A 19,028-nucleotide genomic window follows, 5' to 3' on the forward strand; every position below is an offset into this window, starting at 1 on the left:
GTTGTTCCTGCTTGGGGCTGGGGGCGTTATAGAAAACGGGGCAGAACGCTGCGCGGTTGACAAGCACGTTACTCTGGGAGAGCGGGTGGAGGGCCTGGAACACCACCTTCGCGCAGAGTCCGATTTCTGGGCCGGATGTGCTCGCGGACTCCAGGCTGGTCCGTCCAGCGGGGTGGCGCCCGCGGTGCTCCCCGCCCCGGTGAGCGGGGCCGCCGCCGTTCCGGCTGCTCAAGTCCGGAACGTGGAGGGCGTCCACTCCTCCCGCCTTCCCGCTCCCGCACGCCGCCTCCTGAGGACCTGCCTTGCAGAGGCTGCTTTCAGGCAGACAGGCCAGAGCCGGGGCAGGTAGAAGGGCCCCTGGCGACCCCCTGGCTGAACAGAGCGGGCCCCTTGGGGGGGCGCAGTACAGAACAGAAATGTGTTGTTTCACAGTTCTGAAGGCCGCAGGTCTAAATTCAGCCCTCTGGTGGTGGCCGTCACCCCTTCGCGTTCCTTGCCTTGCAGCTGTGTCCCTACCATCTCCGCCCGTGTCCTCAGATGGCGTTCTTCCTGTGAGTCTGTCCTCATATGGTGGTACTTTCCTCTTACAAGGACGCCAGTCGTATTGAACTAGGGCCCCCTCTGATTACCTTAGACTCATTGGGTCATCTGCAAAGACCCTACTTTCAAATAAGGGTACACTGACCGGTGCCGGGGGTTGGGACCTAAACAGATCCTGGGGGGATACAACTCACCCATAACACCTTACTTCCCTCCTTACTTCCTACAGCAACAGAAAGATCACGTCACTCCTCTTGAGGTAGTTTTGAACGTAGGTGAGGTTTGGTAGGGCAAGGTCCCCAGCCAACCACCAAGAAAGGATTCTTGAGACGTCTTTGGTGCAAAAAGGTGATTTTTACTAAAAGCATGGGGACAGGACCGAGTGCAGAAAAAGCTGCTACACCGGGTTGTGAGGGGTGACTCATTTTATACTTGGGAGTTGGGGGAGGTAAGGAAATGGGAGGTTTTCAAAAGAACTTTCATACGCTAAAAAGGACCTACAAGATGCTGGAGACCTTGCCATTGTCAAGTTAAGGTTGTTTTTCCCCCCCCCACTAGCAAGGCATTAACATTAAGACAGTTGGGAGCTTTCTTCCAGAAGTTGAGGTATTGTTAAGAATACTCTTGGCGGGGGCGCCTGGGGGGCTCAGTTGTTAAGCGACTGCCTTCGGCTCGGGTCAGGATCCTGGAGTCCCGGGATCGAGTCCCGCATCGGGCTCCCTGCTGAGCAGGGAGCCTGCTTCTCCCTCTGACCCCCCCCCCATGTACTGTCTCTATCTCATTCTCTCTCTCAAATAAATAAATAAATAAAATACTAGAAAAAAGAATATTCTTGGCGGGGCGGGGGGCGTCTGCCCTTGGCTCGGGTCAGGATTTCCTGGTCCTGGGATCCGGCCCGCCTCCGGCACTCTGCTCAGAAGGGAGCCTGCTTCTCCCTCGCCCCCTGCTTGTGCTCTATCTCTCTCTCAAGTAAATGAATAGAATCTTAAAAAAAAAAAAGAATGCTGCTTTTTTTTTTGGTAAGATTTTATTTATTTGACAGAGAGAGCGCACAAGCAAGGGAAGCGGCAGAGGGAGAGGGAGAAGCAGGCTCCCCACTGAGCAGGCGCCTGGCCCGGAGCTCCAACCCAGGACCCTGGGATCATGACCTGAGCCAAAGGCAGACGCTTCACCGACTGAGCCCCCCAGGCGCCCCAAGAATGCTGCTTTCTTGTGAATCACTGAGACATTCATAAACTGAGGGAGAGTCCTGTCTTGCAGGACTCTAACCTCTATAAGTGAACCATTTGTTTTTCCTTCCCTCAGCTTTGGGGCAGCCAGGAGTGCCTGAGGAACCATACGTATTCCACGTGTGGCGGGGGCAGGTTGTGGGTTGTCAGCTTGTGCTTTGTGCTCAGCTTGCCTTCTGTTCCCTCATCACTCCTCCAATGATTTCCCATGTTGGAGTAAAATCCAAAGTTCCTTTCTTCCAAGGCGTTCTAGCCCCTATGTGATCCATGCACCTCAGTCCCCTGCCACCGCCCTCCTTGCTCCCTCTCCTGGCTACACCAACCTCTTTGCCCTGGGTCTACCTTGCCCAGCATGTTCCTGCTCTCCCTTCTGCTGGCGTGCTCTTTCTCCTGATACTGACATGGCATGTGCATGCAGCATTTTATCAGTGCCAAGCCATTCCTGACCATTCTATGTAAAATCCATACCCCTTTTTTCCTGTTTCCTGTATTATTATTCTCCTTAGTACTTCTCACTACTTGACATATTCGCTCATTTATCCATTCATTGTCATCTACATCACCATCACCATGTCTATAGAAGTTAGCTCCAATGGAAAACCTTTACTTTGTTCTGTACTATATGCTCAGGGCATAGAACATGGCACACAGGAGGTGCTCTCTCTTTCTCTTTATTGGGGCATAATTTACATAACAATAAACTTCACTCATTGTAAGTGTACACTTCCAAGAGTTTGAACAAATGTGTATAATCATGTAATCACTGATGTGGGAAACAAAGGCAAAAGAAAAAATTAAATTTCCTTACTACTTACACCCCATTGACAGGTCCTCGAAACAGGCAGAGGGACTTTCCTCTAGGAGCTCAGCTGCCTCGATGTTGACACTTTGCTAAGGGCCAAAGGTAATCTTAGCCGAACTCCACAGGATCCTGTGAGTCTACTTTAAACATAATAGAGATTCCTTTGGAAACTTTCTTTATCTCTACCTCCCAAGATACGGGTTAGTAATCATCCTCCAAGCATGTGGCCCCTGATATACATCTGAAGAGTCTCAAGACTGCGGGTTTACTAAACAGTATTAAATAGCCTTTTCCTAACAATAGCTAGCCCCCTCAGGGTCCTGGAAACCTTGTTTCCAAAATACCTTGGAGGCTTGTTCTATCCCTAACCCCTTCCCAACTTGAAAGTATATCATCAGTCACCCCTCACAGCCCCAGAGCAGCTCTTTCTGCCCACAGGTCCCGTCCGCATGCTTTAATAAAACTGCCTTTCTGGGGCGCCTGGGTGGCTCCGTCGTTAAGCGTCTGCCTTCGGCTCAGGTCATGATCCCGGGGTCCTGGGATCGAGCCCCACATCGGGCTCCCTGCTCCGCGGGAAGCCTGCTTCTCCCTCTCGCACTCCCCCTGCTTGTGTTCCCTCTCTCGCTATGTCTCTCTCTGTCAAATAAATGAAATCTTTAAAAAAAAAACAAAACTGCCTTTCTGCACCGAAGATGTCTCAAGAATTGACTGTTTTCTCCTGGACCCCAACGTTTCCTACATTAATCACCACCACATTAGTGATTTAGAACACACCTGTCAAGACACCCCAATTCAGGCTTTTGTTTCCATTATAAATGTTATTTTCTTAATTTTAATTTTTAATTGTTCATTGCTCATATATGGAAATACTATTGATTTGCATATATTGACGTTGTATCCCTTGACCATGCCGAATTCACTAATTATTAGTTCTAGCAGATACTTTGAGGTTACTTGGGATCTTCTCTATAAGCAGTGTCAGTTTGCCCATTTTTTGGTGATATTAACTTCATTAAATTTCTGGGTAGCCACCAAATTATTTATTACCAGTATGAACTCCTGAATTTTTATTTTACTCAACAAAAATCTATGAATTTTTATTTTATTTATTTTATTCAGAATTTTAAATTTTATTTATTAACCACCACATTGTTACCAATATGAATTCATGAATTCTTATTTTATTTCATTCATTTATTTTATTTACATCTTATTTCTTATGTTACCCTTTTTTATACTTTAAATGCAAACATATTTAAATATTTACATTTTTTTTAAAGATTTTATTTATTTGACAGAGAGATAGTGAAAGCAGGAACACAAGCAGGGGGAGTGGGAGAGGGAGAAGCAGGCTTCCCATGGAGCAAGGGAGCCCGATGCGGGGCCCGATGCGGGGCCCGATGCGGGGCTCGATGCGGGGCTCGATGCGGGGCTCGATCCCAGGACCCTGGGACCATGACCTGAGACGAAGGCAGATGCTTAACGACTGAGCCACCCAGGCGCCCCTTAAATATTTACATTTTGATGGCTCATCTAGGGACCCCAGCCTCAGAGCCATCTCTAATCCTCAGGGTACAATCCTTCCCACAGAGCGCAGGAAGGCAGTTCCTTCTCTTGTGCGGGCAGGGGCCGGGGAGGGGAGATCTGTACAAACTTAGAAAAGTCGTGCAGATCAGTTAACGGGAACCTTCCCTATTCAGCTGTGGCATTGTGGTGTTGGCACTGCCCTGGCCAGGAAGTAAGTAAGAGAGTGAGGGCTCACTGGACACTGGCCTGTGTCACTGCATTGTTCTGATTGGCCTTCCCAGGCCAAACGCCACAGGGACGGGAAGGTAAGCGGTCTGAAATGCGGGCACCCACTTCATTTGCAAACCTCACCTCTGAACTGGAACACATTTGACCCATCTCTCTGGCAACCTCCAGGGGTGACCTTCACCTTCCAACTGTCTTCCCCCGGCTCCTGGTCTGCAGGCTGCTGTCCTCATTGGCCAGGCTGAGAAAGAGATCTAAGAACAATCGGGACCAGATCTTTTCCTCTTCCAAAGGTGAAATAGCACATTGGATAATATTACAGGAGCCCTGTAAGTATGTCTTTTAATATTCACCCACAAAATCGGAAAAATCATTGAAGCTGAAATAATCTGTGCTTTTTTAGTAAGCAGGAAGAGACCAGAATTGATGTAACATTGACAAGGGATTTGCATTCCTATTAATTTAATTACCTCAGTGGGAGCTGCTGCTTCGCACATCCATTGGTAACTGGGAGAACGTCCTTCCGTTTGAGAACTATCTCTTGTGACATCTTACCTATTATTTTTAGCTTTGCAATGAAGAGGAATGTGATTAAGGGATATGGCCAGAAGGAAAAATAAAATTTTTTCCAGGATCAGCAAATCTTTAATTTCAGACTTAAGGAAAAACCAGTCAGGCTCAGGTAGATTTGGTCTCTCTGGGGGCTTATCTGAAATGCAGAAGCATAAAGGTACCTATTGTTTCCATAAAAATTAAGTTATCTGTTTTAAGTGATTACTATGATTCAGCATCTTTCTTAAAAACACAAATAAAATAAGCACTTGAAATGTTGATGCTGCTATTGATCTGCTTGGCCACGGCCGCCGGCTGAGAACCCTCTTAGTCCCAGCGCCCCATCAGCGGGAGGGTTGCCGTGGTGACCCCAGAGAGGCCGCTGGTGAATGTTGAACTTCACTCCATGATTTCACCACAATCTCTTCTCCTAGGTCAGTTTGATGAGGCTGGTGAACAAAATCCTTATCAAAATCTCAAGTGATTAAAGCACTTCTCATATTTGTCACATTTGCAGATGGCAGTGTGTTGGGTAATCTTTTTCACTTTCTCTTACATAAAACTCAAGGGAGTAGTTCTCCATCCTTTCTCCCTGCATTTAACAAAGGAAGGCACACTGCACTGAATCTGAGATCATGAAACCCACCTTCCTGATCCCGGTTCAGGAGGTGAGGCTGAGAGGAAGTAAAACGTCTAGCTGTGTCCCTGTGAGAGCACTTCTATATTACGGATCAACCACCAATAAGGGAAGTGATTGGCTCTTTCAGTAGTGCTAATCTCAGTGAAAGACTTTAGAATGCCCACATTTTTAATAAAAATGTTTTATATATGGGGCTCCTGGGTGGCTCAGTTGGTTAAGCATCTGGCTTCAGCTCAGGTCATGATCTCGGGGTCCTGGGATCGAGCCCCGCATCGGGCTCCCTGCTCAGCGGGAAGTCTGCTTCTCCCTCTCTCTCTGTGCTTTCTCTCTCAAATAAATTAAATTAAATTAAAAAGTTTTGTATAATCATAACATAAAGGAAAAAAACACTACATTGAGTCTGGATATAAGAGTTCTAATCCTCAGCGATAGCCTTGAGCATTTGGGAGAGACGCCTAAACATTTCGGGTCACAGAGATTTTATCACCAAAAGATGAAATTAGATGAGATAACCATTAATGTTTCTGTCAGCAATAGAAACATATGTATTTGACCTAGTAATACACTTGCTTACATTTTATCTTTTATTTCGTGTTACTTTTAAAAGACTTTTAAAATCCTGTAAGAGGAGCAGTAATGTGCTTGGGGGTTGAAAGTAATCAAGAATTTATGTAGAGCAAGTCCCAAATGATATTCAGACCAATATCTCCCCTATTTTTTAATTGAAAAAATACCATCCTCTTTCTTTAGTTGAAGTTTTTCTCCAGAATAAAATTAGAGAAATCCACTGGAAGGGTGGCCAGGTGGAGTTACCCGATTGGAGGCCAGCTGACTATCCTCTGTGCCCAAGCCACGCAGGCTCATCAACCTCAGAGCTCAGCCTCTCTGCCAGACCAGTTTGTTTCTGTTATTCTTGGTGGATTGTGTAAGTGGGGGGAAACAATCTTCCTCTGCCCTCTCAGAGTCGGGGTCTATAATCAGACTGACAAAAGACGTACGAACACGAGAAAAGGTAGACACATTTCACCTCTTGGTATTTTAATTTTTTCCCATGAGTGGAGGCCTTCCCAGAAAAGAAATGAAGACCCAGGGGCGCCTGGGTGGCTCAGTCGTTGGGCATCTGCCTTCGGCTCAGGTCATGATCCCAGGTCCTGGGGTCGAGCCCCGCATCGGGCTCCCTGCTCCGCGGGAAGCCTGCTTCTCCCTCTCCCACTTCCCCTGCTTGTGTTCCTGTTCTCGCTGTGTCTCTCTGTGAAATAAATAAATAAAATCTTAAAAAAAAAAGAAAAAGAAATAAAGAGGCAGGGAAGTGGTCCAATTAGGGGTGGGGGTGTATATGCCGTTATAACAAAAGGCAGTAAGTTGTGGAGAAGTGACCAGACCAAGGAAATGGGGTTTGGGCGTCCAGAGGCAGATACAGGGGAGACTAATGGAAGCCGAGGGATGTTCACTGAGGCTGTTTACATAGAGGCGTCCTGGCAGCATCTCTGTCTCTGGTGATAAAGGGTCCTTCCCTTCCTGGTTCCACAGAGGGGCACCCCTTCCCAAGGCAGACTCACTCCCTGCTCGTAGGTGAGGGAGACAGCAGAGAGCTTCCCCTGTGTCTGCTGCTTCCTAATTGTCTTCAGCTCAGAATAATCTTGACGCCAAAGTAGTGTATTTGGGGGTGGCATATTCCTCTTTTCTTTTTTTAAGATTTATTTATTTTAGAGGGAGAGTGAGCGAACACAAGCAGGAGGGGCAGAGAGAGAGGGAGAAAGAATCGAAAACAGACTCGGAGCTGAGCACAGAACCCGACGCAGGGCTCGATCCCAGGACCCTGAGATCATGACCTGAGCTGAAACCAAGAGTCAGACGCTTAACCCACTGCACCACCCAGGCGCCCCTGGGGATGGGGTGGCATATTCTGATTACATATTCAACTGTCACATGTATGGGAACTGGGATTTTAGCAGCACTGTCTACGAGAACTTTCTATAATGGTCGAAATGCTCCATATCTGTGCCATCCAACATGGTAACCACTAGCCACGTGTGACTATTGCGGACACAAAACGTGGCTGGTGCAAGTGAGGGGCTAAACTTTAAATGTGTTTTTTTTTTAAGGTTTTATTTATTTATTTGAAAAAGAGACAGAGATAGCAAGAGAGAGCACGAGTTGTGGGGGGGAGCGGGAGAGGGAGAAGCAGGCTTTCCGCGGAGCAGGGAGCCCGATGCGGGGCTCGACCCCAGGACCCTGGGACCATGACCTGAGCTGAAGGCAGACGCTCAACCGACAGATCCACCCAGGTGCCCTGAACTTTAAATGTTAACCAACTCGGGGTGCCTGAGTGGATCCGTTGGTTAACGGGCTGCCTTCGGCTCAGGGCATGATCCCGGGGTCCTGGGGTCGAGCCCCGCATCGGGCTCCCTGCTCCGCAGGGAGTCTGCTTCTCCCTCTGCCACTCCCCCGCCCCCGCTCGTGCCCTCTCTTGCTATCTCTCTCTCTTTCTCAAATAAATAAAATTTAAAAAATAATATATGTTAACCAACTCAAACAGGCACCTGTGGCTAGCAGCTACCATACGGGATGGCAGAGCTCTGGGATACTGAAACCATAAACAGATGGAAAATACCAGGTTAGCTTGAGGCCAGAGGAGTTCACATTGCCCCTGTTTAGCGCCCTGTCCCCAGTAACTGCAGGCCACACTTCATTCTGGGATGGGGTGCCCCCTACTGTCTCCAGGATGACAGTTTTGAAATGTCCTCCATGCGAGCATCTTCAGACTACAATCCGCTCTGTAAAGGCTGCACATTAGCCCAGAACTAACTACTGTTACCACATAGTCCCGTATTTAAGTGTGCTGCTTCAAACTTTATTCAAGCAGAACATGAACCCGGGAGACAGTTACAGCCTCTGTCCTGGTCGTGAGAGGAACATAAACCATTCTGGATTCCTGATGCACCGTTCTTTCTGCTAAATCTTTTCTTCCTGGCAGGGGTGATGTCCCTAGGCCTGGCTAGGAGCTGATGTCTAGCATTCCCATTTACATTCTGTGTTACAGTAACAGGAAGACAGAACTCGGGAGATGCGCGTGGGTCTGAGGCAGATGTGGGCAAAATGGCAGGTGAGCTTACGTCCAGTCCAGGAAACGTGGAAATCTAATGAAGAATCTTATTTATTTATTTATTTATTTATTTATTTATTTATTTATTATTTATTTATTTATTTATTTATTTTAGAGCAGGGGCGGAGGGGGAGGAGCGGAGGGAGAGGGACAAGCAGACTCTGAACTAAGCTTGGAGCCCGATGTGGGGCTCGATCTCACGACCCTGAGATCATGACCAAAGCCAAAACCAAGAGTTGGAGGCTTAACTGACTGAACCACCCAGGTGCCCCATCTAAAGAAGAATCTTAAGGAGAGGCTCTGAACCTCTGTTTGGTTTGTGAGCTTTACCATTTTCCAGGTCAGAATCATTTCTCACAGTTGATTCAGGGGCAAGTAAAAACAAAAAGAGAGAGACGGAGAAGCTGGGCTGGATTCTGCGTAGGAGGTATAGTACTATCCAATTCAAACCAATATTTGACTTAGTCAACAACTTCACTTGGGGAGAAAAAAAATGATGCCAAGTCTGTGGAGGAAAACCATTGACTTACTTGACGGGCCACATGCATCACTCAGTAGAAATTGGAGCACCAGAGATTTCTTGTCCTCCCTGCAGGGTAGCTAGTGAACAATTAGAGAACATGAATCATAAGATGCAGTGATTCATGTGGGCTTAAATCACCAGTGAGGGGCGCCTGGGTGGCTCCGTCGTTAAGCGTCTGCCTCCAGCTCAGGTCATGATCCCGGGGTCCTGGGATCGAGCCCCGCATCGGGCTCCCTGCTCCGCGGGGGAGGGGGGGCTGCTTCTCCCTCTCCCACTCCCCCTGCTTGTGCTCCCTCTCCCGCTGTGTCTCTGTCAAATAAATAAATAAAATCTTAAAAAAAAAAGAATTCTTGGGGTGCCTGGGTGGCTCAGTTGGTTGGGCGACTGCTTTCGGCCCAGGTCATGATCCTGGAGTCCCGGGATCGAGTCCCACATCGGGCTCCCTGCTCGGCGGGGAGTCTGCTTCTCCCTCTGACCCTCTTCCCTCTCGTGCTCTCTATCTCTCATTCTCTCTCTCAAATAAATAAATAAAATCTTAAAAAAAAAAAAAGAATTCTTGAGACATCTTTGGTGCAGAAAGGCAGTTTTATTAAAGCATGCAGACAGGACCCGTGGGCAGAAGGAGCTGCTCTGGGGCTGTGAGGGGTGACTGATGATATGCTTTCAAGTTGGGACAGGTTAGGGATAGAACAAGCCTCCAAGGTATTTTGGAAACAAGGTTTCCAGGACCTTTCCAGGACCTTGAGGGGGCTAGCTATTTTTAGGAAAAGGCTATTTAGTACTGGCTAGCAAACCCTCAGTCATGAGCGCCTTCAGATGTTAGCGGTGGGCCATATGCTTGGAGGATGATTGCTGACATATCTCGGGCGGGGGGAGGGGTAGAGATAAAGGAAGTTTCCAAAGGAATCGCTATATGTTTAAAGTAGACTCACAGGATCCTGGGGAGTTTGGCTAAGATTACCTTTGGCCCTTTGCAAAGTGTGGACATCGAGGCAGCTGAGCCCCTAGAGGAAGGTCTGTCTGCCTGTTTCAAGGACCTGTCAATGGGGTGTAAGTAGTAAGGAAATTTAATTTTTTCTTTTGCCTGTTTCCCACATCAAATACTTTAGAGAAAAGCACAGAGTATGACAACATGAGGTGCCTTCAAGTCAAAAGGCCAAAGGAACAAATCCAATGTAGAAGCGCATAGAGCAAGAAGGATTTGTAGCTTGCTTCTGCAGAAACTAAGAGACATTGTAGGTGGGTCGTAGGCTTGGGTCTGATTGAGTTTTTAACCTGGGCCATCGTGATACAGTTACAGGTACATAGATTTAAGTAGATGTTCAGGAGGCAGAATGAATGTGGCAAGGGCTACTTAACTAATTTCCACGAGTATGTATAGTTTCTATGCACAGGGCACCTGCGGTGTGCAGGGATAGGAGCCTGAGCAGACCTGCCGGCCCACACATCACAGGCAGGGCCCTGCTGGCCGGCTGCTCTGCGCTGGGCAGAGCGGGAGAAAGGCAGTGCTGGGATGCCGCCCAAGAACCACCTCCTGCTCTCAGATGGGCATAGATGGGGATCCTGCCCTCGAGTTGGGAAGGTTGGCTCTTGCCCCAGGTCTGGAGGTTAACCCAGACTGATCTGACCAAGGCAGGATGGTTCATTCCATTTCGCTTGACGATTGCATAAGCGATGTAATCCTGGCCTCTCAGCTGTGAGGGAGGCTTCTGGGAATGGGGTCTTTGCTCTCTGAGAGATGCCAGCAGGTGGAGGCCAGCCTCCACGATCCCTAGAGCTGGAGAAGCCTTGGGAGCCTAGGGACATCTCGCTGGCACAGAGCCTATGTATTGAGCAGGGCAGGGTCGGGAGATGGAGAGAACCCAGGTCTTCACAGAGCGGCACGAGCCAACAGCGGACGGCCCGGCGGGGTGAGCCGTGGCCAGGTTGGCCGCAGGCTCTTTGAGCTACCGCACCGGAGCTCCCCGCCCCACTCTCGGCGTTGTACCGAGGGCTGTGCGCGTCCTGTTTGCTCTCCTCCTCACAACGGTTTTTTTAAGTTTTTATTTTGAGATGGCTGTGGATTCACATGGGATTAGAAGGAATAATAGAGAGAAATCCATATGCTCTCTGTCCAATTCCCGCAGTGGTGACATGTTACGAGACCACAGCGCAACACCGCGACCAGGATAGTGACGCTGATACAGTCGAATTTAGGACATTCGCATCATTGCCCTGTACAGACACCCCACCTCCTCCCCTCCCAACCTCCCGAGCCCCGGCGGCCACTGAGCTGTCCTCCATTGTTAGCATCGCATCTCTTCTAGCACGTTACTGAAGTGAAATCTACGGTATGGAACCTTCTGGGGTTGGATTTGGGGACCCTGCCATCTTCTGCCACAGTGATTTTTCTGGGTAGACATTGTCATCCCCGTGTGTGTTCGTTTCCCCAGGGCTGTGGTAACAACCACCACGAGGTGGCGGCTTAAAGCAACAGAGACCTGGGTCTCACCGTTCTCCCATCTGGAGGCCAGAGGCCGAAATCAAGGTGTCTGCAGACCCTGCTCTCTCTGAAAGCTGTGGGCACATCCTTCCCTGCCTCTTCCACCTTCTGTGGCGACCCCTGGCGACCCTTGGCTGACAGCTGCACACGTGTCACATGCGTCCCCCTGGCGAGTCTGCGTCTTCACATGACGTGTTCATCTTAAACATTCCTTTCTTTTCTTTTCTTTTCTTTTTTTTTTTTTTGACAGAGAGAGAGAGTGCGGGAGAGAGCAAGAGGGAGCACAGGCGGGGGGAGCCTCAGGCAGAGGGAGAGGGAGAAGCAGGCTTCCCGCTGAGCAGGGGGCCGACGACAATGCCGGGCTGGATCCCAGGACCCTGGGACCGTGACCTGAGCTGAAGGCAGACGTTGAACAACTGAGCCACCCAGGCGCCCTATCATGACCTGTTTTTCTAAGGACACCAGTCACATTGGTTAGGGGCCTGCTCTACACCAGGATGACCTCATGTTAACTTCACGAATTGCATCATAATGACCTCCTATGGGGGTATGACTCCATTTTTGTCCGCCTCACCAGAATGTGCTCTGCGGTTCCTTTCAAGGAGTCAGCCGGTGGGATCCTTAGGGAACGTGTTCTGTGCGTTTTCTGAGCACCCCGCCAGCCAGTGCTCACCCCGTGTGACGCCGTCCCCCCAGTGTGAGTGTGGCGGGGAGAGGGCAAGCCACCAACAGACCCAATGAGATCCTCGCCTCACTAGCAGACTCGAACGCCTCTCTCCCCCACGTCGGGTTTATGAATGCTGACATCATTTCTCTGTTCCATTTTATAACTATTTATTGCTGATGACAGCATACTGCTGATTTTTTTGCAGTGTTAATATTATTCCCAAAAACCTATTATTTCTCTGTAAATGTTCTCAGATTTGGTACATAGGAAATTTTATCATCCGCAGAGAATGACAGCTTTGTTTTCCTTTCCAGTTTCTATTTCTCCTTCCTTCCTGCTGTGCTGGCCAGGACGCCCTATTCACTGATGAATCATGGGGAGTAAAGTGCCCTTATTATTATCTTTCACCTTCATGGAAATGCTTTTATTTTATTTTTTTAAGAATTTTTTTAAAGATTTATTTATTTATCTATTTGACAGAGAGACACACAGCGAGAGAGGGAACACAGCAGGGGGAGTGGGAGAGGGAGAAGCAGGCTTCCCGCGGAGCAGGGAGCCCGATGCGGGGCTCGATCCCAGGACCCCGGGACCACGACCCAAGTGGAAGGCAGACGCTTAACAACGGAGCCACCCAGGTGCCCCGATTCATGGAAATGCTTTTAAAGTTAAAACAGGAAGTATGATGTTGGTTTCTGATCAACACCCTTTTATTAAGATAAGGAAAATCCCCTTATTTCACGTTAAGATTTTTTTTAAATCAGGAATAATTATTGATTTTTATTAATTTTTCTGTATCTGTTAAAATTATCCTCCTTGTTTTCCTTTAATCTGTTAACACTGGGGAGTAAATAATACATCTTCTGATTTACAACCTTGTGGTGATTCTGGGACCGAACTATGTTGTCATATGGTGCATCACTATTTCTTTTTTTTTTTTTTAAGATTTTTATTTATTCATTTGAGACACAGAGATACAGAGAGAGAGAGAGAGCGAGCATGAGCAGGGAGAGAGGCAGAGGGAGAGGGAGAAGCAGGCTCCCCGCTGAGCCGGGAGCCCGATGTGGGGCTCGATCCCAGGACCCCGGGACCATGACCTGAGCCGAGGCAGATGCCCAACCATCTGAGCCACCCGGGCGCCCGGTGCATCACTATTTCTATACACGTTGAATGTCCTTTGCAATCTTTTATTTACAAGGTTTATTTATGGGTGATATTGGTGAGTCATGTACATTTCTTGCACTTCTGTAGTCTGCATTTTATGCAACGTTATACTGACCTCACAAACTGATGTCCCCTATTTTTCTACTTTTTGGTATAGTCTGTATGAAATAGGGTTATCCGGCGCCTGGGTGGCTCAGATGGTTAAGCGTCTGCCTTCGGCTCAGGTCATGGTCCCAGGGTCCTGGGATCGAGCCCCACATCGGGCTCCCTGCTCAGCGGGAGCCTGCTTCTCCCTCTCTCTCTCTCTCTGTCTCTGTCTCTCATGAATGAATGAATAAAATCTTTAAAAAAAAAAAAAAAAGAAAGAAATAGGGTTATCTGCCTTCCCAGGCCGTGCCTGGTATCATCCGATGAGCAGAAGCTTTTGACAACGGATTCAATTTCTTCAATGGTTAATAGTTTATTTAGTTTCCACCTTTTCTTCACTCAATTTTTGCAATTTTTATAGAAAATCATATGTTCAGGAGCGCCTGGGTGGCTCAGTCATGAAGCGTCTGCCTTCGGCTCAGGTCATGATCTCAGGATCCTGGGATCGAGCCCTGCATCGGGCTCCCTGCTCAGCGGGAAGCCTGCTTCTCCCTCTCCCTCTGCCCCTCCCCTGCTCATGCTTTCTTTCTCACTTTCAAATAAACAAATAAAAAAAATTATCTGCAGCTTTACCACCTTTCTTCCTATACCTCTTTGCAATTCATTTTTAGTCATGTTAGAGTTTGATCTATTAATAATCTTTTTTAAACTATGTTTTGATTTTGTTCATCTTTTCTGTTGTTTCTTTGATTGTATTTTTTATCAACTTTTGTTTTTATATTTCCTTGTGCTTTATTTAAATTTACTTTGTTGTTCCTTTTTCCATTTTTAAAATTAAACTTTTTTTTTAAGATCGTTGGATTATGTCACTGTCAATATCCTGGTTGTACTGAAAGCAGGGATTGATTGATTATTATTATTTTTTTTAGTAAACACTACACCCAGCGTGGGGTTGGGACTCACGACCCCGAGATCAAGAGTTGCATGCTCTACCAACGGAGCCAGTTGGGCGCCCCTAAAAATAAACTCTTAAGTTAGTTTTTTTTAGTATTTCTTCCTATTAAATCGAGGTCTTGGAAGGTGAGTTTCCCTGCGGGTCTGGCCTCTGGGGCATCTCACAAGTGGAGCATGCTGACCACTCACTGACGTTCGGTTCTGTGGAGCTGGTCTCCCTGCTTCCACCAACCTTCCTCCTTAATCCCAGAGTAACTCAGTACACGCGGACAAACGCTTAGGTTCTCTAACCTCCTTTTGTCGTTTATTTTCAACCCGATGGTCTTCTTCTTTTTTTTTTTAAAGATTTATTTATTTACTTATTTGACAGAGAGAGACAGCAAGAGAGGGAACACAAGCAGGGGGAGAGGGAGAAGCAGGCTTCCCGCCGAGCAGGGAGCCTGATGCGGGGCTGGATCCCAGGACCCTGGGATCTAAGCCGAAGGCAGACGCTTCATGACTGAGCCACCCAGGCGCCTCAACCCAATGGTCTTCTATCTGGAAGGTGTGGTGTGAATGACTCCAGATTTTGGACAGTCATCGACGTCCGTTGTGACCTGGGTGCACATACATTTTTGTGAATCTTCCATTTCACATATATGTTATTTAAGTGTCCTAAACCCCATGAGAAGGGGACAGCAGACACTTCATTTTCAGATGAGGAAATTAAGCATTAAACAAACTAAGAGCCTTCCCATGGTCACATATTTATTAAGAGAGAGACCAAAGATTTAAACCCAAACTTGCTTCATTAAAACTCTTCTCCACTGTTGACGGTCATCATCCCTAGGAGGAGGGTTTCATTTTTACTTTGCATTCTTATGCAATATTTGATTTAAAAAAAGAACAACAAGCATGTGCTGTTTTTGCAATTTTACAGAAAACAGTGAAAATGGGGCAGGGGTTAGGCAATCCCACTTCTGGGAATTTACCACAAGGGCTTATTCCCACAGAATCAAAAAGAGATATGCAGTAGGAGGTTCATCCTAACAATGTCTGTAAGGGTGGAGATCCCCAACAATGTGACCGGCGTGTGGAGGGCCCGTTAACCTTACACTCACACCGTAACACCACTTACGGTGGCACCATCTCTAAGATTTCCTGTAAACGTATTTGTGTGCAGTCAGGAGATATCTGGAAAGATCTTTCTAGTACACTAACATTGGTTTATTTCTGGATAATGCGATCTAAAGTGTTTTTTAGGGGCACCTGGGTGCCTCAGTTAGTTAAGCATCTGCCTTTGGCTCAGGTCATGATCTCCGGGTCCTGGGATTGAACCCGGTCAGGCTCCCTGCTCAGCGGGGAGTCTGCTTCTCCCATTCTCTCTGCCACTCCCCCTGCTGTGTTCTCGCTCTCTTTCATTCTCTCTCTCAAATAAATATATAAAATCTTTAAAAGATATATAAAGTGTTTTCTATTTTTGCTTTGTCGTGTTTAAATAATGGTTGGATGTTTGAGACCATACCGCTTATTTAAGCCAGTTTCAGAAATAAATGAACAAATAAATACATAGAAGAGAAGGCATCATGCCTGAATGGTACCAGATTCTGAGGTACTGGGGGCTAGGACTTCAACATATCTTTTTTAGGGAATAATTTAACCCCTGACGGGCAGCTTAACTCCGCGTCCAGTTCCTTGCTTCAGGAGGGGTGGGGATGAGAAGCTGACCCCCTGTCCCTCTCCTTCCTTCCGCTTCTACACGCTCAGGGGTCAGTGTCTCTTACGTGGACAGGTCTAGGCAGTGACTGCACTCATCATGAGCTCAAGGCCAGAGCTGACCCCGCATACACAGCCTCCAAACACCCATCAGGGGGAAAGTGTGATGTTGGAACCCTCACTGCAGGATTCCCTAAAAGAATGTCAGTGGAGGGGCACCTGAGTGGCTCAGTTGGTTGAGCGTCCGACTCTTGGTTTTGGCTCAGGGCACAATCTCGGGGTCCTGAGACCGAGCCCCTTGTTGGACTCCGCACTGGGTGTGCCGTGTGCTTGAGATTCTCTCCCTCTTCCTCCGCCCCTCCCTGCCACCTCTCTCTGTCAAATCAATCAATTTTTATTTGAAAAAAAAAAAAGGAATCTCAGTGGAATCCACATTTAAAGCCCTCAAAGGATTCGTGCTGAGGTTAGCCCAAGAAGGGTCCTCAGGATTCTGGAAGAGGATTCATCCTTTCCCTAAACCTGGGTATGGGAGGGTACTACCCTCCCCAGGAGGGTGACAAGGAGCTGGCCGTCACGGTATTGCAGGAGTCTCGGAGGCTGTCAACCATCGCTGCACATTAGAACCGTCTGGGGGATGGGGTGTGTGCTTTTCTAAAACACTACCACCTGGGCAAAGCCTGGGACAGCTGCTCAACATCATGAGCCTTTAGAGAAATGCAAATCCAACCCGAGTGAGACACCACTACATACCCATCAGAAGGACGAAAAGTGAGGAGGCCACCATACCCAGGGTTGGCACGGACAGGAAGCAATTAGAGTCTCATGCCCTGCGCGTGGGAACATACGGGGAAACACGCACTTTGGAATGCAGCTTGACAGTTTCTTCAAAAGTTAAACATATTCCTACCATACGACCCAGATACGTGATTTCTAGGTATTTACTCAAGAGAAATGAAAGCACATTGTCTGCACTAAGGCTTGTCCATGAGCAGTCATGGCAGCTGATTTGTTAATAGCAAAAGTGTGGAAATAACCCAAATATCCAACAAATGAGTGGATAAACTCTGGTATGCCCACACAGTGGAGTCCTACATAGCAAAAAAAGAAGCCAACTATTGATCGCTACAACAACACGAAGAACATACGCCGAGTGAAGGAAAGCCAGACAAAATGCAGTGTACATACTGCATCATTCTATGTGGAGAACATTTTGGAAACTGCACGCAGATGTACAGTGACGGAAGATCAGGGGTTCCCTGGGGACAAGGTGAGTGGGAGGAGCCGAAGGGACAGATGACAAAGGGGCACAAGCAGACTTTTGGGGTGATAGGTTCATTATCTTCAGTGTGGTGATGGTCCCACAAGTGAACACACTTCTCAAACTTCCCCAGCTGAGCACTTTAAAAACGGACAGTTTGTTGTCTGTCGACTATACCTCAATAAAGTTGGTAACAAACAAACAAACAAGGACCTGCTGTCCAAGCCCCAGTCCCCCGAGATTCTGACTTTGTTGGTCGGGGGACAAAAGGGTTGGTACTTTTAAGAAACTGCCCCTAAAATCACCTGGGTGTGATCACTGGCCCTTGTAACTTACGGTGGGTTTTGGCATGTGAGAGACTAGGCTAAGGCTATGCACTTTTAATTTCTGTAGCTGAGAGAAAATATGTTTAAACCAACCCAATGGACATTGGTCTAGGACATTGGTCTCGTTAAATTCACCACGTTGTCGGTTGAACTACATGAAATCACCATTTTTAGGTCATCAAAGCTCAGGTGCCGGCAACTTCATATGGTTCAACCCATATTTTCAATAGTTTCACCTTCATCAAACGGTAGTTGTTCACAACTGTCATATTACGGCTGGGCCAAGTCCCACTAATGATGTCACTAATGCCGTCACCTCAGACTATTAGAGCTGCAACCTGGGCCATTTGAGCACCGTTCAATAACGACACTCCCCCTTGCTCCCGCCAAAGCCAGTAAATCCTGGCATGGTGCAAGGAAATACGATTTCAATTGAAAGTAAACACTACGAGGGGCGCCTGGGTGGCTCAGTCGTTAAGCAGCTGCCTTCGGCTCAGGTCATGATCCCAGGGTCCTGGGATCGAGCCCCGCATCGGGCTCCCTGCTCCGCGGGGAGTCTGCTTCTCCCTCTGCCCCTCCCCCCTCTCCTGCTCTGTCTCTCTCTCTCTCTCTCTCTCTCTCTCTCTCTCTGTCTCAAATAAATAAATAAAATCTTTAAAGAAAATAAAAGTAAACACGATGAATTTTAAGCTTTTCCTTTGGTCCTTCCATAAACTTCCACCCCAGTTTTCTAGATTCAAATTAAGTTTAACTTTAGATCTACTTTTTCTCTTTTCAGAAGTAACGTTTATTTATTGTAGAAGATATGAAAATGGAGAAAAACACAAAGAAGACATGGCAAGCTGAGCACGCCCCACCGTACCCACTGCCCATGTCTGAAAACTTAGGATCAGCCCGGCGTTAGTCCTTCCTGAAAATTAACTTCGGGTTAATAATAATAATAAATAAATGATTTGAGACCCATGTTAATACTTACTCAGGTGGCTTGACGTATGGATTAGTTCCGTAATCATCCAAAGTGGATCTCTTGTGGAAGTGTTTGTCAAGTGCTACAGTAAAAATAACTGGGTCTCTACAGAATAAACAGTGATTCAAATGCAGATCTGAGCACCCTTGCTGGCTCAGATGAGACGGGGAGGAGAGCAGGTAAGGAGGGCCGCCTGGGGATGGACAGGAAATCTGATGAGCTAATATCTGAAAATATTTCAGAGCCACAGTGTGGACAAGTTAGTGAACATAAATGATGAAAATCTC

General features: G+C 47.4%; 1 long non-coding RNA gene across 1 annotated transcript; it reads right to left on the reverse strand.

Annotated features, from left to right (window-relative positions):
- Positions 1 to 6,708: 6,708 nt before the first annotated feature.
- Positions 6,709 to 18,869, reverse strand: LOC113920565. The gene is made up of 3 exons (XR_003519312.1): positions 18,751 to 18,869; positions 9,152 to 9,221; positions 6,709 to 6,764 (listed from the first exon to the last, which is right to left on the reverse strand). It is a non-coding gene; the product is annotated as an uncharacterized LOC113920565 (long non-coding RNA).
- Positions 18,870 to 19,028: the final 159 nt, after the last annotated feature.

Source organism: Zalophus californianus, chromosome 3, assembly GCF_009762305.2.
Source record: "Zalophus californianus isolate mZalCal1 chromosome 3, mZalCal1.pri.v2, whole genome shotgun sequence".
Classification (NCBI taxonomy): domain Eukaryota; kingdom Metazoa; phylum Chordata; class Mammalia; order Carnivora; family Otariidae; genus Zalophus; species Zalophus californianus.